The 17,038-nt window shown below is 45.6% G+C and overlaps 1 long non-coding RNA gene across 6 annotated transcripts in view; it reads left to right on the forward strand.

Annotated features, from left to right (window-relative positions):
• Window positions 1-2,670: 2,670 nt before the first annotated feature.
• The window catches only part of LOC132813862 (uncharacterized), a 30,885-nt gene continuing 16,517 nt past the window's right edge, over window positions 2,671-17,038 (forward strand). Inside the window, exons 1-5 of one of the 6 annotated variants that reach the window (XR_009644182.1) lie at window positions 2,673-2,712; window positions 6,734-6,922; window positions 7,928-8,035; window positions 11,155-11,263; window positions 16,278-16,384. This is a non-coding gene — a long non-coding RNA (uncharacterized LOC132813862). Of the gene's footprint in view, window positions 2,713-3,017; window positions 3,076-6,733; window positions 6,923-7,927; window positions 8,036-11,154; window positions 11,264-16,277; window positions 16,385-17,038 lie in introns of those variants that run through there. The other 5 variants (XR_009644183.1, XR_009644184.1, XR_009644187.1 and 2 more) reach the window with 5 other exon arrangements.

Raw genomic sequence — 17,038 nt, forward strand, 5'->3', positions numbered from 1 at the left:
CAGGTTACAGCAATATAGATGGTCATCTGGACTGGAGGTTTCAAATATGTGAAGTAATTAGTGAGGAGATGACCGAGATAGGAACTGTTATAGGAATTAGAATGATTGAAGACACTGGTCCAAAAGACAAGCCATAGATACAGTGTTGGAAAAGGAATAGGGAACAGAAAGATCCCAGGCAGCATTACCACCCTCTCATTGCAGGCCTGCTTTCCCCTGAATTGTCCTGGTGCTCACCAAGACAGCACATGCCTGGATTGAAAAATGGGAACTCCCGATACTGTCTCAGTACAACAAAACTTAAAGTAAAGGTGGTGATTGCGCCTTCAGTGTGTCTGTACTGTGCTCTGCCTTCAGCACTATATCTATGTCATGTCCTGTTAGCTGATGTTTGGAGCTCTCTCATTGCTTTCTGCTCTGCAGACTGGAATGATCTTACCTGACAGCAGGATTTATTGAAGGCTCCTGACTGTTATCTCTCTGGCTGACCAACCATCTTCCCAACCAGCAGCTGGCAAGTCTATTGAATCAGGAACTTCCTGAATACCTGTAGAAGACACAGAAACAGACAGAATGGGAAATTAGACTGATGCTGTGAGGGATACACATGTAGAATGGCACTGAGCCCATAGAGATCTGGAAAATCCCAGTCTCCATTCCTGGTCTGTGTTTCCTCATCTCTTTGGAGAGTTCTGTTGGCTCAGGATCTGGAGTAGCTGCAAGAGAGAGAGACACTGACAGAGGCAGCAATTAGACCCACACAGGGAGGGATACCACATGGAGGGATACTGAGTGATATTACCAGAGTACAGGATCAAACAATTGTGCAGGAACAAAGGGTTTCAATTCATGCTACAATAGGATGCGCAACCTGGGAGCAGACGAAGTGATGGTCTAATGCCATTATTGTGAGGCAATTTATCCAGAAACCATTGCACATGAATTAATGTGAATTGAACTCTTTAAAAAAGATGTAATTAAAAACCTGTAAATGAGTATTAAACAATTGTTGATGTTAAAAGAAATCCATCGGGTGCATTGATGTCCTTAGTGAAGTAATCTAGGATGGGACTGGGATATCACAGGGATTACAGAACAACAGCTGAGGGAGGGACAGGACAGGCAGCTCAATGCCCCAGGGGACAGATGCTGCAGGAAGGACAGAAGGGGAGCTGAGAGAGGAGGAGAGCTGCTGGTTGTGATTGGGGTGAAACATCACAGCAGGGACTGAGAGAGGAGATTCCTGCGGGACCGCCCAGTGACGCTGTGTTCATGGAATTCATCAACAACAATGGGGCTTCCCTTTCCTCTGATTGTTCTACAGACCCCGAGAGCCCCGCCCTCCTGCACCTTGACCTTCACAACATGGCGGCCCTGAGGCCCGCGCTCCCTCTTCCCTCAAACAAATGGCGGCCGTGACCCTGAGCCGCTTCCCCGATCAGAGACCGCCACCTCCTTCCCCGGGCCTGGAGGGGCTTTTTCGGGTTTTTTTTACCTCTATCCGGGACTTGTGAATTCTCTCCGCTCCTTTCTCCCAGCGAGGCTCCCACACACCGGCTCTGAGCGCCGCTCTCTGAAGCCGATCGCAGCCGCTGCCGGAGAAAGCAGCTCCATGTCCATCTCTCTCTCTCTCCTGATCAATGTGACACTGCGCATGCTCCACGTAGGAACCAAACTGCGCATGTGCCTGTTGTTAACGGAGAGTAGATATGAATATTCATAAATGGTGTAAAGAATGAGGTCTGCAGATGCTGGAGATCAGAGCTGAAAATGTGTTGCTGGTTAAAGCACAGCAGGTCAGGCAGCATCCAAGGAACAGGAAATTCGACGTTTCGGGCATAAGCCCTTCATCAGGAATGCATAAATGCACAGGATCATGCGGATCATTAGCTGTCCCGAGTTGAGGGGGTTGGCTTAACAGAGACGGAGTAGATTGTGATTATATTCATTGGAATTCAGAAGAATGGAAACGTATAAAATAATGAATGAAATGGATAAAATAGAAGTAGAGAGGATGTTTCCACTTGCAGGTGAATCTAGGACAAGAGGGCATCGACTCAAGATTAGAGGCAGCAAATTTAGGACTGAATTGAGAAGGAACTTCTTAACCTCAATGGAATTCATTGCCCAGGGAAGTAGTTGATGTTAGTTCAGTAAACGTTTTTAAAGCTAAGGTTGCTTTTTCTTTTAAAAAAAGAAATACGGTGAGAACTTGGATAAATGGTTCTGCGTCCACGAAGTGATCAGCCATGATCTTATTGAATGGCAGAGCAAGCTCAAAGGGCAGGATGGCCTTCTCCTGTACCTAGTTCTTATGTTATACCTTCCTCCCTCACTCGTGACTTGGAGGTGCTGGTGTTGGATTGGGATGGACAAAATTAAAATTCACAGAACACCAGGTTATAGTCCAACAGGTTTATTTGGAAGCACTAGCGCTGCTGCTGCTGCTGCTTCATCAGGTGGTTGTGTGTTTTTAACTTTGTCCCTCACTCTTGTAACTTATGCAGAGCAACAAAAGCCAGGAAGCAGTGCGCATGCTCCAGCCAACAATAGTCCCAGGATGATTGATGTCAGCAGCGGACCAATGAAAAGACAGGGGCGGGGCTGGAGGACCTGGTCCTCCGACCAATCAGAGTGAATGAGAGGCGGGACTTGACTATACCACGTGTTCATCCTCGCGGACAGCGCGGATGTGCGGGCGGAGAGCTGTCGGTAAGGAAAGAAATAAACAGCAGCAAGCGGGAGGGAAATGGTGTTGGTCTGGGCTGAGAGGGTTTACCAACATTTGGTGCACATCGGAAAAGACAGATTTGAAACTTAGTCTCGTTTTTGCAGTAAACGGGAAAATGCCTCATCTGATTGATTCGAGTAAGCGCCGCCATCTTTATTCGGGGCAACGATTCACTGGACACGTGCGGCCGCCATCTTTGTAGGGGGCAAAGTTCAGAGGGGTGTATGTGCAGCTCTCCCTGATAGAGAGTCATGGGGCAGGATTTACACAGAGCTCATTCAGAGATTGATAGATTGATAGATTCTTGTTGTCTCGAATAATTAAGGGCTACGGGGAGAATGCGGGTAAGTGGAGTTGAAATGTCCATCAGCCATGATTGAATGGCGGAGTGGACTCGATGGGCCAAATGGCCTTATTTCCACTCCTATGTTCTTATACAAACCTATGGAAATGGATTTTTGTTTTTCTCTGGGTTTGTTTCGTCATTCATTTAAATGATTTGGATGTGAATAGAGGCGGTACCGTTAGTAAGTTTGCAGGTGACACCAAAATTGTTGGTATTGTGGTCAGTGATAAAGGTTGTCTCAGAATACAATGGGATATTGATCAGATGGACCAATGGGCTTGGGAGTGGCAGATAGGGTTTAATTTAGATAAATGTGAGGTGCTGCATTTTAGAAAAGCAAATCAGAGCAGGACTCACACACTGAATTGTAAGGTCTTGGAGAGTCTTGCTGAACAAAGAGACTTTGGAATGCAGGTTCACAGTTCCTTGAAAGTAGAGTCACAGGATAGTGAAGGCGGCATTGGGTATGCTTCCCTTTATTAGTCAGAGTGCTGACTAAGGGAGCTGGACAGGACATTGGTTAGGCCACTATTGGAATATTGTGTGCAATTCTGGTCTCCCTCTTATCAGAAGGAGGCACTGAAACTTGAAAGGTTTGAGAATTGATTTTCAAGGATGTTGCCAGGGTTGGAGGATTTGAGTTGCAGGGAGAGGCATTATAGGGACTGGGGCCATTTTCCCTGGAGTGTCATAGGCTGAGGTGTAATTTTGAAGAGATTTATATAATCGTGAGGGGCATGGATAGCGTAAATAGAGAAGGTGTTTACCCTGGGGTGGTGAAGCCCAGAACTAGAGGATATAGGTTTACGGCATGAGGGGAAAATTCAACAGGAGCCTAAAGGGCAACAAAAATTGTAACATTTCAAAGGCACTTGAATAGGAAGGGTTCAGAGGGATGTCGGCCAAGTGCTGGCAAATGGGAATAGATTAGGTTCGAATATCTGGTTGGCATAGGCTGGTTGGACTGAAGAGTCTGTTTTGGTGCTAGACATCTCTGACTGTGGGATCATAAAAGTGAACACTGCTCTGATTCGCCTCTGAGCTCCTTGATGTTCACTTGTTCATTATCTAGCTTCCTCAGTCTCTGAGTGTATTTTTGCTCTGTTTAGTATTTTACTATTACATTCACAGACCTTTCTGTAAATGAATTGTCCACTGCTGCCCGGCTCCTGGCCATATTACAGAGGAGGTAGTACTGGATGTCTTAAATCGTAGCAAGGTGGATAAATCTCTGGGACCTGTTAAGGTGTATCCCAGACATTTGTGGAAAGCTAGGAAAGTGATGGCAGTGCCCCTCCCTGAGATATTTATATTGTCATTGGTGACAGATGAGGTGCTGGAAGATCTGTGCCATTATTTAAAAAGGTGGTAAGGAAAGGCCAGGGAACAAGAGAACAGTGAGCCTGAAGTCTGTGGCAGACAAGTTGTTGGAATGGATTCTGAGGGACAGGATTTACATATATTTGAAAAGACGAGGAATGATTAGGGATAGTTAACGTGGCTTTGTGTGTGGGAAGTTTTTTCTGTCTAACTTGATTGAGTTTTTTTTTGAAGACGTGACAAAGATGATTGATGAAGGCAGACTGTGGACTTTGTCTATATGGACACTGAATGATGTTCCCCAAAGCAGACTAGTTAGCAAGGTTAGATAACATGGAATGTTGGGAGAACTAGCCATTTGGATAAAAAAAACTGGCTTGAAGGTAGGAGGCAGAGGGTGGTGAAAGAGGGTTGCTTTGTGGACTGGAGGCCTGTGAGCAGCAGTGTGCTGCAGAAATGGATATTGGATTTACAGAAGACACCAAAATTGGAGGTGTAGTGGACAATGAAGAAAATTAGTTCAGAATGCAACAGGATCTTGACCAGATGGGCCATTGGTGCGAGGAATGGCAGACTGGGTTCAATTTAGACAAATGTAAGCTGTTAGATTTTGGAAAGGCAAATCAGAGCAGGACTTATACACTTAATGGTAAAGTCCTTGGGAATGTTGCTGAACAGAGAGACCATGGAATGCAGGTTCATTGTTCCTTGAAAGTAGAGATGCAGGTAGGCAGGGTAGTGAAGGTAGTGTTTCGTATATTTATATTTATTGGTCAATGCTTTGAGGACAGAAGCTGGGACGTCAAATAGTGGCTGGACAGGACATTGATGAAGCCATTTCAGGAATTATGTTTTAACTTCAAAATTCCCTATTCTGGAAAGGATGTTGTGAATCTTGCAAGAGTTCAGACAAGATTTACAAAGACTTTGCTAGGGTTGGAGGATTTGGGCTACAGGGAGAGGCTGAATAGGCCAGGGTTAATTTCCCTGGAGAATCAAAGACTGAAAGGTGACTTCATGGAGATTTATAAAATCATGAGGGACATGTATAGGTGAACAGCCAGGGTCTTTTCCCCCCAGGTTAGGTGGGTTCAAAACAAAATCGCATGGGCTTAAGTTGAGAGGGCAAAGATTTAAAACGGATCTAAGGGGCAAAGTTTTCAAGCTGTGTGTGGTGTGTGTGTGGACTGAGCTGCCAGATGATGTAGTGGAGGCTGATACAATTACAACATTTGAAAGGCATCCGATTGGGTACATGAATAGGAAGGGTTTCCAGTGCTACGGACCAATAGCTGGCAAATGGGGCTTCATTTGCTGAGGATTCCTAGTTGGCATGGACAAATTGGACCAAAGATCTGTTTCTGTGCTGTACATCTCTATGACACTTTGTTCCTCTTTTGTGGAGAGCTAGCAGAAGCACAGATAATTGTCCTTGGATCTGAGAAGGTTAAGCAGTGATCTTGACCAAGTGCAGATTTGTTTCTGGGATATTTTAATTTGCAGAGAGAGGGGAATTGTTAACAATGTCACAATTTTAGTGACTATTTTCAGGTAATTGGTAAATAATATGTGAACATTATTTTATTCAGTAAGTTCTGAGCATCTGGAACAGTCTGAATGGCAGCTGGACCCACACTCAGCAGTTATTCATAAACAGATTTGGAATTTTACTTTTTAAGGGAAGATTTGGGGGGCTATGGGCAAATGGGAAGGGAATTGGAACAGATTTGCAGCATCTCCAGAGGGAGAGAGTACAGCCCAAATGGGCTGAATAGCCCCCAGCCCCTGTGCTCTGTGACACTGCCCATTGACTGTGAATGTTGAAGCTCATTCGAGGGCAGAGAGAGGGAGGATCCCACCACTCCCCTCACAATGGGCCCTGAATGCTTGATGTCAGCACAGCCCAATAGGGGGCAGAGGGCAGTACTGGAGGACCAGATCATACCAGTTTGTCCTCCAACCAATCTGAGTGAATGAGGGCATCCTCAAGGCTGGAACTAAAGAAAGGCACCTATCGCAGAGATTTGAGAAACTGGAGGACATGAATTAGGGAGCGTTCTGTGGCTGGTGAGGAATTATATAAATAAGGAAGAGTTGTGAAGCTGGATGAGGTGATAGTGATCGGGAGATTTGTGAAATCGGAATTTAGAGTTAGTGAGGATTAGTCATAATGTTATACAGCAAGGAAACAGGCCCTGTGATCCAACCAGTCCATGCCAAACATAATTCCAAACTGAACTAATTGTATCTGCCTCCGCTTAGTCCACATCCATCCAAATATTTCCTATTTATGTACGTATCTGAATGTCTTTTAAATATTGTAATTGTATTCACAGCTACCACTTTCTCTGGAAGTTCATTCCACACAGGCTCGTGTGTTATAGTGACAGGCAGCTGGAAGCTCGGGCTGTGTTTTTGCAGCAGAACGTAGATCATCAGTCGCCATTTCCGCCACCTCCACTGAGATGCTGCCAGACACAGGTTCCCGTCCCCTCCATTAACAGCTATGCACCCTCCCCAGCCAGGTCATATTCCACTCCTTTATCTTTCCAAATGTTCCGGTCTCTCTCTGGGTTCTGTCCCTGCCTATTATTTACTCTTTAACCCCTATCTCCTGCAGTACAAAGATCTGTAGGTTAGTTGAATTGGCCAAGCTAAATTTCCCATAACGCTCAGGGATGTGTAGGTTAGCTGCATTAGTCAGGAGAAATATACAGTAATAGGGTATATTTTTATATTTTTAAATACCATTCGGAGGGACGCTGTGGACGTTTTGGGCCGAATAGCCTGTTTCCACACTCAGGATTCTAATTTTCCCAGCTCCCATCAGTTCTGAGGAAGGGCCACTGGACAGATTTCTGTTCCCAGATGCTGCCAGACCTGCTGAGCTTTCCCAGCACCTCCTGCTTGTTGTTCCTGATTGACACCATCCATCCACCTTCCGGGTTTGATTCAGGCAGGGGGAGGATCCCACCACTGACCTCACAATGGGGTCCAGCTGATTGATGGCAGCTTCGGACCAATAGGAAAAGATGGTGGGACTGGTGGATGAAGTGATAAAGATGGTCATCCAAACAATGGGAGTGAATGAGGGGCGTGGCCAGTGGGATGACACGTCACCAGTAACTCCGCCTGTGCAGTGTCACGTGACTCGGCCGTTGGTGAGTGTGGGACAGGCAAACAGGGAAGGGGAGAGTGGCCTCGGAGACAGGGAGATAATGAGTCACTTTAGACTGCGAAGTTTTAATTACACTCTGTGCGGTAAGTCTGAATTAGAAACTCTTTCCCGCGTTTGCAGCAGATGGGAAAATGGCTGCGGCCCTCAGGTGGTGATAGGTCCTGGGACATGGGCTCCATCTTTATTGGGGGCAAGGTACAGTGAGGGGCATGGACATGTCCTCTTCCAAGGATGGGGGGGGGTGTGATTTGAAGAGAGGCATTTACACATCAAGCACATACCAAGAGAAAAGTATGTCTTTATATTCTACCTGCACTGACTGTGAGTTTTGTTTTGTGAATTTGTTTCATAGGATATTAAATCAGAATTATTGAGGCTAGAAACTCAAAAGCAAGTTTTTACAGTCAATGGAGTCATCGGGATCTGAATATCATTTGCATTTGACTGTGGACGGAGAAAGGTTTGTCAGTTCTGTTTGTGGGAAAATATCTCCAATATTTTTGTTTAGCAGAAAGATGTACAAATTCGTGTTTGGATCACCCTTTGGGTGTGTGCTCTGTTCTGGACCCTCCAGCTGAGGAAGGAGATATTCGCCTGAGAGGGAGCACAGATTTATCCAAATTACACCTCGTCGCTTTGTAAGAACTCTCAGATTTAGACCCAATCACCCACTTCATGATGTTAAGCTGTAAGCGTCATATTTTCAATTAACTGCAAACTTCCCATTAAAAGTCCTTTTGGACTCAAATTCCAGTACCTTTTCAAGTTGAATGTTCCAGCTTCTGACAACTGTCTGTTCATTCAGAAACTGGTGACGTCCATGTTGACTCTGGGGTTACAAAGGGCTGAATCAAAAGATAAGATGCTGTCCCTGAACACCCATTGAGATGCGTTGGAACAGTACAGGAGGCTGAGGGCAGTGTAGGTGTGAGCAGACAGTGAAAATGACAGGGCTGCACTGTGAGGGCTGCTTGGCTCAATGAGTGTGTTTTGGAGTTGGGTGTAAACAGACTGATGTGAGACAGGGCGAAGATGAAACTAAAACTCAGTTTTAGTTCAGGCCGTTCAGAAATTCACATGGTCCTAATGTGAACAGCCAGTTTTTAAGTGATACCTGCGGGGTATTTGTTAACAGTTATTAAAGTATTTTCCTGAGGGCAGTTGAGAGCTAACCACATTGCTGTGGGTCTGGGGTCACATGTAGGCCAGACCAGGTGAGGATGACAGTTTCCTTCCCTACAGGACATGAGTGAACCAGATGGGTTTTCTAACAATCGGCAATAGTTTCATGGTCATCATTCGCCTTTTCATTCGGGATTGTATTGGATGCCGATGCTGCCATGTTGGGATTCTAACCCTAATTCTTGGAACATTGCACATGTCACTCATCTTGCAGGAATACCATTAAGCCATTGCCTCCTTTTTAGCAATGTTTAAAAGAGAGTTCCATCATTCTACGTGTACAATGTGAGATAAAATACTGCAATGTCCACGTGTCAGCCTCTCCAAAAGGGTCAATCAACAGAAATTTGTTTGGGGGTGAAATATTTCACTTTTGTTTGGGGTTTACCAAACAAAAATGAATCCAAATAAAAATCTAATGTCCCGACATGTATGAAGCCAGAGAGGGATTACAGAGACAGGGAGGGTGGTGGGGCCAGAGGGGGATTACAGAGGCAGGGAGGGTTGTGGGGCCAGAGGGGGACTGTTGTCCAAACATCACTGTGGTGTACATGGACTGCAGCATTTCAGGGAGGCGGTTAACCACCACTTTCTCCAAGACAAGTAAAGGTGGCCAATAAATACTGGTCTGGGCAGTAATGGCAACCCCCAGTGAATAAAACCAAGCAGTGACCTCTCTGAGCTGACTTGCTGTGAAGTTAAAAACCTCTCTGGAAATGGAGTGGGCAGAGAAGAGAAACAGTGACATTTCACAGCTGCCCACAGAGAGACCTCCCCCTTGGAAGTACTCAGAGCCAGGGATCAGCTCAGTGAGTTTCAGTCTCTTCAAACGTCAATCTTAGTCAGTTTTATTTTATTAAATCTACAATCATGAGTCAGGTGAGGATTTCTTTTTAATGTCTTACGGTCTCTTGATTAAATGTTTAAGATATGAACCGTAAGCATTAAGTTATTCTCGGGCAGTATTTTTCGAGCAGTAAGACTGTGCCTTTGTCTTGGTCTGTAGGTTGTTAAGGCGGAGAGATGGCCTGTTGTAGAGTGGCGTGCTGTTCCTGTCGGATGTGGGAGATTAGGGAGAGTTTCAATGATCCTGATGATTATGTCTGCAGGAAGTGTGATTGCAAATCCTATTGGATCGCATGGATTGGTGGAGGAGTGAATAAAGGCAGTGAGGAATTGACAGGACCCTGGGGGGTATGGTAGGTGGCATTGTCAGGATTGCATGATACTGCAGATAGTCAGGTAGATGGGTTACCTCCAGGAAAGCTAGGAGGGGTAGGTAGGTACTGCAGGAGTCTCCTGTGGCTATCCCCATCTCAGACAAGTATACTGTTTTGGAAAATGTAGGTGGTAATAGACTTTCAGGGGAATGTAGCACTGACAGCCAAGTTACTGTTACTGAGACTGGCTTCTAACATAATGTGAGGTATATCCAGTTCCACACGATCGATGGTGATAGGTTACTCTCTAGTTAGGGGCACAGTCTGCCGTATCTGCAGCTGACAGTGAGAGATCAGAATGGGGTGGTGCTGCCCTGGTGCCAGTGTCAAGGATATCTCTCAGAGGGAGCAGAACATTCTCAATAGGGAAAATAACCAGTGGGAGGACATTGTACATTGGTACCAATGACATAGGAAGGGGAAAGCATGGGGTCCTGAGGAGCAGGGAGATTTGCTAGTGCCACTCGGGAGGCATTAAACCAGTGAGGGAGTCGGGGTAATCCTAAAGAGATAGTGAGAAAAGAGGTGAGTCTGAGGCTGGTACTGTTCACCAGATCAGACTGTCAAGGCAGGCAAGAGCAAGCTACAGAATGAGGTGGGACGGACCAGTTACACTGCATTTATTTCAGTGCAAGAGACCTGACAGGTCAGGCAGGTGGGCTCAGGGTATGGTTTTGAACATGGCACTGGGATATTACAGCAATTACAGAGGCAGCACTCAGGGATGGATAGGACTAGCAGCTTAATGTTCCAGGGTATAGAGGCTATAGCAAGGGGACAACAGAGCAGGGGGAGAGGTGTTTTTGATTAGGGATAACATTATGGCTGGGCTTCGGGAGGATATTCCTGGGAGTACATCCAGGCAAGTTATTTGGGTGGTACTGAGAAATAAGAAAGGGGTGACCATCTTACTGGGATTGTATTATAGACTCTCTCCCAATAGTCAGTGGGGAATTGAGACACAATTTTACCGGCAGACCTCAGTTATCTGTAAAAATATAGTTGCAATGATAAGGGGTTTTAACTTTACCAACATGGCCTCGGAGTGCTGTAGTGTTAAGGGCTTGGATGGAAATGTATTTGTTCAGTGTGTACGAGAACATTTCTGATTGAGTTTGTAGGATGTACCTACCAGAGAAGGAACAAAACCTGACCTGTTTTCTTTCCTCATTCACAGGATGAGGCTGTCACTGGCTCGGCCAGCATTTATTGCTGCGTTTACCCAGTGGGCAGTTAAGAATCAACCACGTTGCTATAGGTCTGGAGTCCCATGCAGACCAGACCAGGTAAGGATGGCATTTTCCTTCCCTAAAGGTCATGAGTGAACCACATGGGTTTTTTCAACAATTGACAATGGATTCCTTGTCGTCACTAGATTATTTTTTCCAGATATTTATTGAATTCACTTTCCAAAATCTGCCGTGATGGGATTCAAACCCAGGTCCCCAGAACGTTATCTGGGTCTCTGGATGAACTGTCTCGTGATAACTTCACTCCATCATCACTGCCTCTTAGGAAATGAGGCAGGGTGAGTGACTGAGTTATCCGTGGGGCAGCACATCAGCACCAAAGATCCCACAGTATTGTGGCTCAGTGGTTAGCGCTGCTTCCTCAGCAACAGAGACCTGGGTTTGATACCAGCCTCAGGCAACTGTCTCTGTTGGAGTTGGCACATTCTCCCCAGTGTTTGTGAGGGTTTCCTTCGGATATTCAAATTTACTCCTACAGTCCAAAGATGTGTAGGTTAGTTGGATGAACCATGTTAAATTTCCCATAGTGTCCAGATGCAGTATATGAGGTTTTGGGATGTGCAGGCAAATCTCTGCCTGATGTAAAAAGATCGTTTTGAGGTCCTGGACAGAGCTCAGTGAGGTGTGGCTGAACGTTTTACATTTCCCGTGGCGGTAAGGGAAGGTCAAAGGTGTGGAGCATGTGTTGGTGGGAGGGTGTGGACCTAACAAGGGAGGTGCAGAGGGAATGGTCTCTGTGGAACGCAGATAGCGGTGGGGAGGGAAATATGTCTATGGTGGGGTCTGACTTTAGGTAGCAGAAATAAGAGGTTAATGCGCTGTATCTGGAGATTAGTGGGGTGGAAGATGAAGACCGCAGGGCTGTATTCTTTATTGTGGCTGGAGGGGTGGGGTAAAGGTGGAGGTGCGGGAAGTGGAGGGTATGTGTTGGAGGGCATTGTTGATCAAGTCAGAGGAAAGTTACGGTCCTTGTAGTAGGCCTTTCTGGGATGTCCTGGAATAGAATCCAAAGAGATTAAACAAATATATCACAGACAAAAGATTAACTGGACCAGAGAATAGGACCCCTAAAAGGTCAACAAGGCTGTCTATGGAATCACAGAGGGTGTGAAATATATGCAAATATTTCACGTCATTTTTACTGGAGAAGTATATGGAAGCTCGAGAGTTTGGAGAAATAAACAGTGATAACTTGAAAAGTGTCCATGTTACAGAGGAGGTGGGACTGGATGTCTTAAATCGCATCAAGGTGGATAAAGCCCTGGAACCTGATCAGGTGTATCCTGGAACTTTCTGGAAATCTAGGGAAGTGATTGTTGGGCCTCTCCTGAGGTATTTGTATGTTTGATAGCGACAGGTGAGGTGCCATTATTTTAAAAAAGGTGGTAAGGAGGGGCCATGGAACAAGAGAACAGTGAGCCGGAAGTCAGGCAGGCAAGTTGTTCGAATGGACAGGAATCCATCTATTTGGAAAGGTAAGGAATGATCAGGGAGAGTCACTGTGGCTTTGTACATGCACAATTGTGTTTCACTAACTTGAGTGAGTGTTTTGAAGTGACAAAGAAAATTGATTAAGCCAGGCGGTGAATGTTGTTTATATGGACATTCAATAAGGTTCCACAAAGCAGACTGGTTAGCAGGGTTAGATCACATGGAATGCAGGGAGAGCAAGCCATTACAAAACTACCTTGAAGGTAGGAGACAGAGGATGATGATTGAGGGTTGCTTTGCGGACTGGAGGCCTGTGAGCAGCAGTGTGCTGCAGGGATGGATATTGGGCCCTTAAATAAACGACTTGGATGTGAATATATGAGATATGGTCAGTAGGTTTACAGAAGACACCAAAATTGGAGGTGTAGTGGACAGTGAAGAAGGTTAGTTCAGAATACAACAGGATCTTGATCAGATGGGCCATTGGAGCAAGGAATTGCAGACTGAGTTCAAATTAGATAAATGTGAGCTGTTATATTTTGGAAAGGCAAATCAGGGCAGGACTTATGCATTTAATGGTAATGTCCTGGGGAACATTGCTGAACAATGGGACCTTGGAGTGCAGGTTCATAGTTCCCTGAAAGTAGAGTCACAGGTAGGCAGGGGAGTGAATGCAGCATTTGGTACGCTCCCCGTTATTGGTCAATGCATTGAATGCAGCTGTTGTGATGTCATATTGTGGCTGGACAGGGCACTGATTAAGGCCCTTCTGGAATTCTGTTTTCAGTTCCAATCTCCCTGTTCTTGGAATAATGTTGAGAAACTTGAAAGGGTTCAGAAAACATTTGCAAGGACTTTCCTGGGGTTGGACGATTTGAGCTATTGGGAAAGGCTGAATAGGCTGGGACTATTTTCCCTGGAGATTTGGAGGCTGAGAGGTGATCTTATAAAGTCATGAAGGGCATGGATAAGGTGACCAGTCAGGGACTTTTTCCCAAGTTCGGTGGCTCCAGAACGAGAGGGTACAGGCTTAAGGTGAGAGGGAAAAGATTTAAAGGGGATTTAAGGGGCATTGTGTTCATGTTGAGGGCATTGCAAGTATGGAATGAGCTGCCAGAGGAAGGGGTGGAGGCTAGTACAATTGCAGCATTTAAAAGGTGTCTGACTGGGGACTTGAAGAGGGAGGTTTTAGAGGGATAAGGGTGAACCGCTGGCAAATGGGACTCCATTAACGCTCTCCGTTAATGGTCAATGCATTGAATACAGAAGCTGGGACGTCATATTGTGGCTGGACAGGACGTTGATTAAGCCACTTCTGGAATTCTGTTTTCAGTTTGAATTTCCCTGTTCTGGGAAGGATGTTGTGAAATTTGAAAAGGTTTGGACAAGATTTACAAAAACGTTACCAGGATTGGAGGATTTGGGCTACAGGGAGGGGCTGAATAGGCTGGGGCTATTTTCTCTGGAGAGTCAAAGACTGAGAGGTGACTTCATTGAGATTTATAAAATCACGAGGCACGTGGATAAGGTGTGCAGCTGGCATCCTTTTTCCTCAGGTTAGGTGCGTCCAAAACTAGAGCACATGGGTTTAAGTTGAGAGGGCAAAGATTTAAAAGGGATCGAACTGGCAACATTTTCAAGCTGAGTGTGATGTGTGTATGGGAGGGGCTACCAGATGAAGTAGTGGAGGCTGAAAAATCACAACATTTAAAAGGCTTCCAATTGGGTACATGAATAGGAAGGGTTTTGATGGATACAGGCCAATAGATGGTAAATGGGAATCCATTAGTTTAGGATTCCTTGTTGGCACAGACGAATTGGACCGGAGGTCTGTTTCTTTGATCTTAATAAATTAAGATGCATTCTTCTCTTTTGTTTCGAGCTAGCTGAAGCACAGATAATTATCCTTGGAGCTGAGAAGGTGAAGCAGTGATTTTGACCTGGCGCAGATTTGGTTCCAAGGTCTTGAATTTGCAAAGAGAGAGAGGAATTGTTAACCCTGTCACAATTTTTAGTAACTACGTTCAAGTAATTGGCAAATAATACAAGGTGAAAATGTGAACACTATTTTACTCAGTAAGTTCTGAGCATCTGGAACAGTCTGAACGACACAGATTCAGCAGATATTTTGAAACAGACTTGGAATTTTACTTTTTAAGGAAAGATTTGGGGGTAGTTGCGACATATATGCAACATCTGTAGAGGGAGAGAGGACAGCTCCAATGGGCTGAATAGCCCCTGTGCTCTGTGATACTGCCCCATTCACTGTGAATGATGAAGCTCATCCCAGAGCAGAGAGAGGGAGGAGCTCACCTCTCAATCGGCGCCGGCTTGATTAACGGCAGCTCCAGACCAATAGGAGGAGAGCCTGTGTGGTCCTGCAGCCAATGGGAGTGAATGAGGGGTGTGGCCAGCAAGACGACACCTGTCCATGAGCTGTGCAGGTGCAGTGTCACTGGGTGGGGGTGGGAGAGACAGCAGAGACTGGGACAGAGGCTGCTGGTCCTGAATTACAAACTCCCAGTAAATTAGAACCAAAAGAACTGCAGATGCTGTAAATCAGAAACAACAACCAGGAGGTTCCGGAGAAGCTCAGCAGGTCTGGCAGCATCTGTGACGAGAAATCAGAGTTAACGTTTACGATCCGGTGTCCCTTCCACAGAACAGATGTTACTGAGAAAAAAAAAGTCCGTTTATGTGCAGAAGATAGTGTGGGGGGATGGGGGCAAGATAAAAGGAGTAAAGGTGGGGATAGAGTGAGAAGAGCGGTTGGATAAAGGAGTGGATAACGATCTGACTGGGGGAGGGTGATTAGCTGTTAATGGAGACTATTAGTGGCTAACCATAGGAAGTGTGTAATGACAGGCTGTGACATGAGGTGGCTACGACATGAGGTTGTTAACCTGTGGTTAGCCATGAACTGTCTCCATTGTAAGCTGTTGCCCACCTATATCACTCCACGATTGGAGCTGCTGAGGACACAAACCTTTGGAATATCCTCCCTCACCCCCTCTGTCCGCCTTAAAGATGTATCTAAAAATCGTTCTCTTTAATCAACGTTTCCATCATTCTTGAAGCATTTTAGGAGATTTGTCAATGTGAAAGGCTCCATACAATGCAGGTAGTTGCTGTTATTGTCTGACATCAGGAGAAACAGGGATGAGCCCTCTCTCTCTCTTGTACCTGATGAACAGCAGCAAAAGCAGGAAGCACTGAGCATGCTCCAGCCCACAATGGGCCTCGGATTATTGATGTCAGCGCAGGACCAATAAGAGTGGGGGGAACGGGGCTGGAGGACCAGGATGTGCCAGTTGGTCCTTCAACCAATCGGAGTGAATGAGGGGCGGGACAATACTCAACCACGTGATAAACCTCACTGACAGCGCAGTGTGTGTTGTGGCCAAGTCATTGGGAATGTGTGAAGGTGCAGGGCAGGGGAAAGGAAAGACATATTGACCAGGAAGAGAAGGAAATTTTCATGGTATGGGATGAGAGGCTTTACAGAACTTAGTGCACATTGTGAATCACAAATTTGAAAATCCCAAATTCTGCACCATTTTCCCTCCTTATAATGCATTTTGCACTCCCTGAAATAGCAACTGTGTTTCTCCCTCCACAGATCCCAGTGATCAGTGCCAAAGCCCCATTGCCTGTGGAGAGGGTGATGTTTGATTTCCCTGTCCAGCTGCAGTTCATGTGGTGAAGGTGCTCCCACAATGTGGTTGGGTAAGTGCTGTTATAGATTATTCACTCAGCAATATTGAAGAGTTGACAATGTATGTGCAAATCAGCAACAGTTTGTTTTTTTTAATCATGTTTATAATTTCACAGAAATACTATTGAAAAATTCTGGCATAAGGCCACAGAGTGAGATACTAGGTCAAGTGATCAAAAGCATTGCCAAATGAGCAGGTTTTCGAGAACACCTTAAAAGCGGAAAGCAGGTCTAAGAGGGTTCAGGTGGGAAATCCAGACAGTGTTGCCTTGGCAACAGTAGAAACAGCCAGACAGGTGAAGCAATGAATAAACACAAATGAGTTGTCAAGGTCTTGCAGGGTGTGTGGTGCAGGGAGACAGGGATGTTCACAGGGTGAGAATTTTAAATTGTTGCCTGTAAATAGGAGCCTTTCGATGGATCAACTAGTTTTGGTACAAGTGAGCACTTGGGCAGGAGGGTTTAAGATACTCTTGAGATTACATGTAAGTTGAATGTGGGAGGCTGGCCAAGAGTGTTTGGATAATTAAGTCTGGAGATAAATACTCGTCCATCCCTGCATTCAGTAAATGAGCTGAGACTAGGGTGGAGTTGGGTGATGTCACCAATGAAGAAAGTGTGTTTTTGGAGTTGGGCTCTTCCTCCACATCACCCCCACCTCCCTC

This window comes from Hemiscyllium ocellatum, unplaced genomic scaffold, assembly GCF_020745735.1.
Source record: "Hemiscyllium ocellatum isolate sHemOce1 unplaced genomic scaffold, sHemOce1.pat.X.cur. scaffold_498_pat_ctg1, whole genome shotgun sequence".
Lineage (NCBI taxonomy): Eukaryota > Metazoa > Chordata > Chondrichthyes > Orectolobiformes > Hemiscylliidae > Hemiscyllium > Hemiscyllium ocellatum.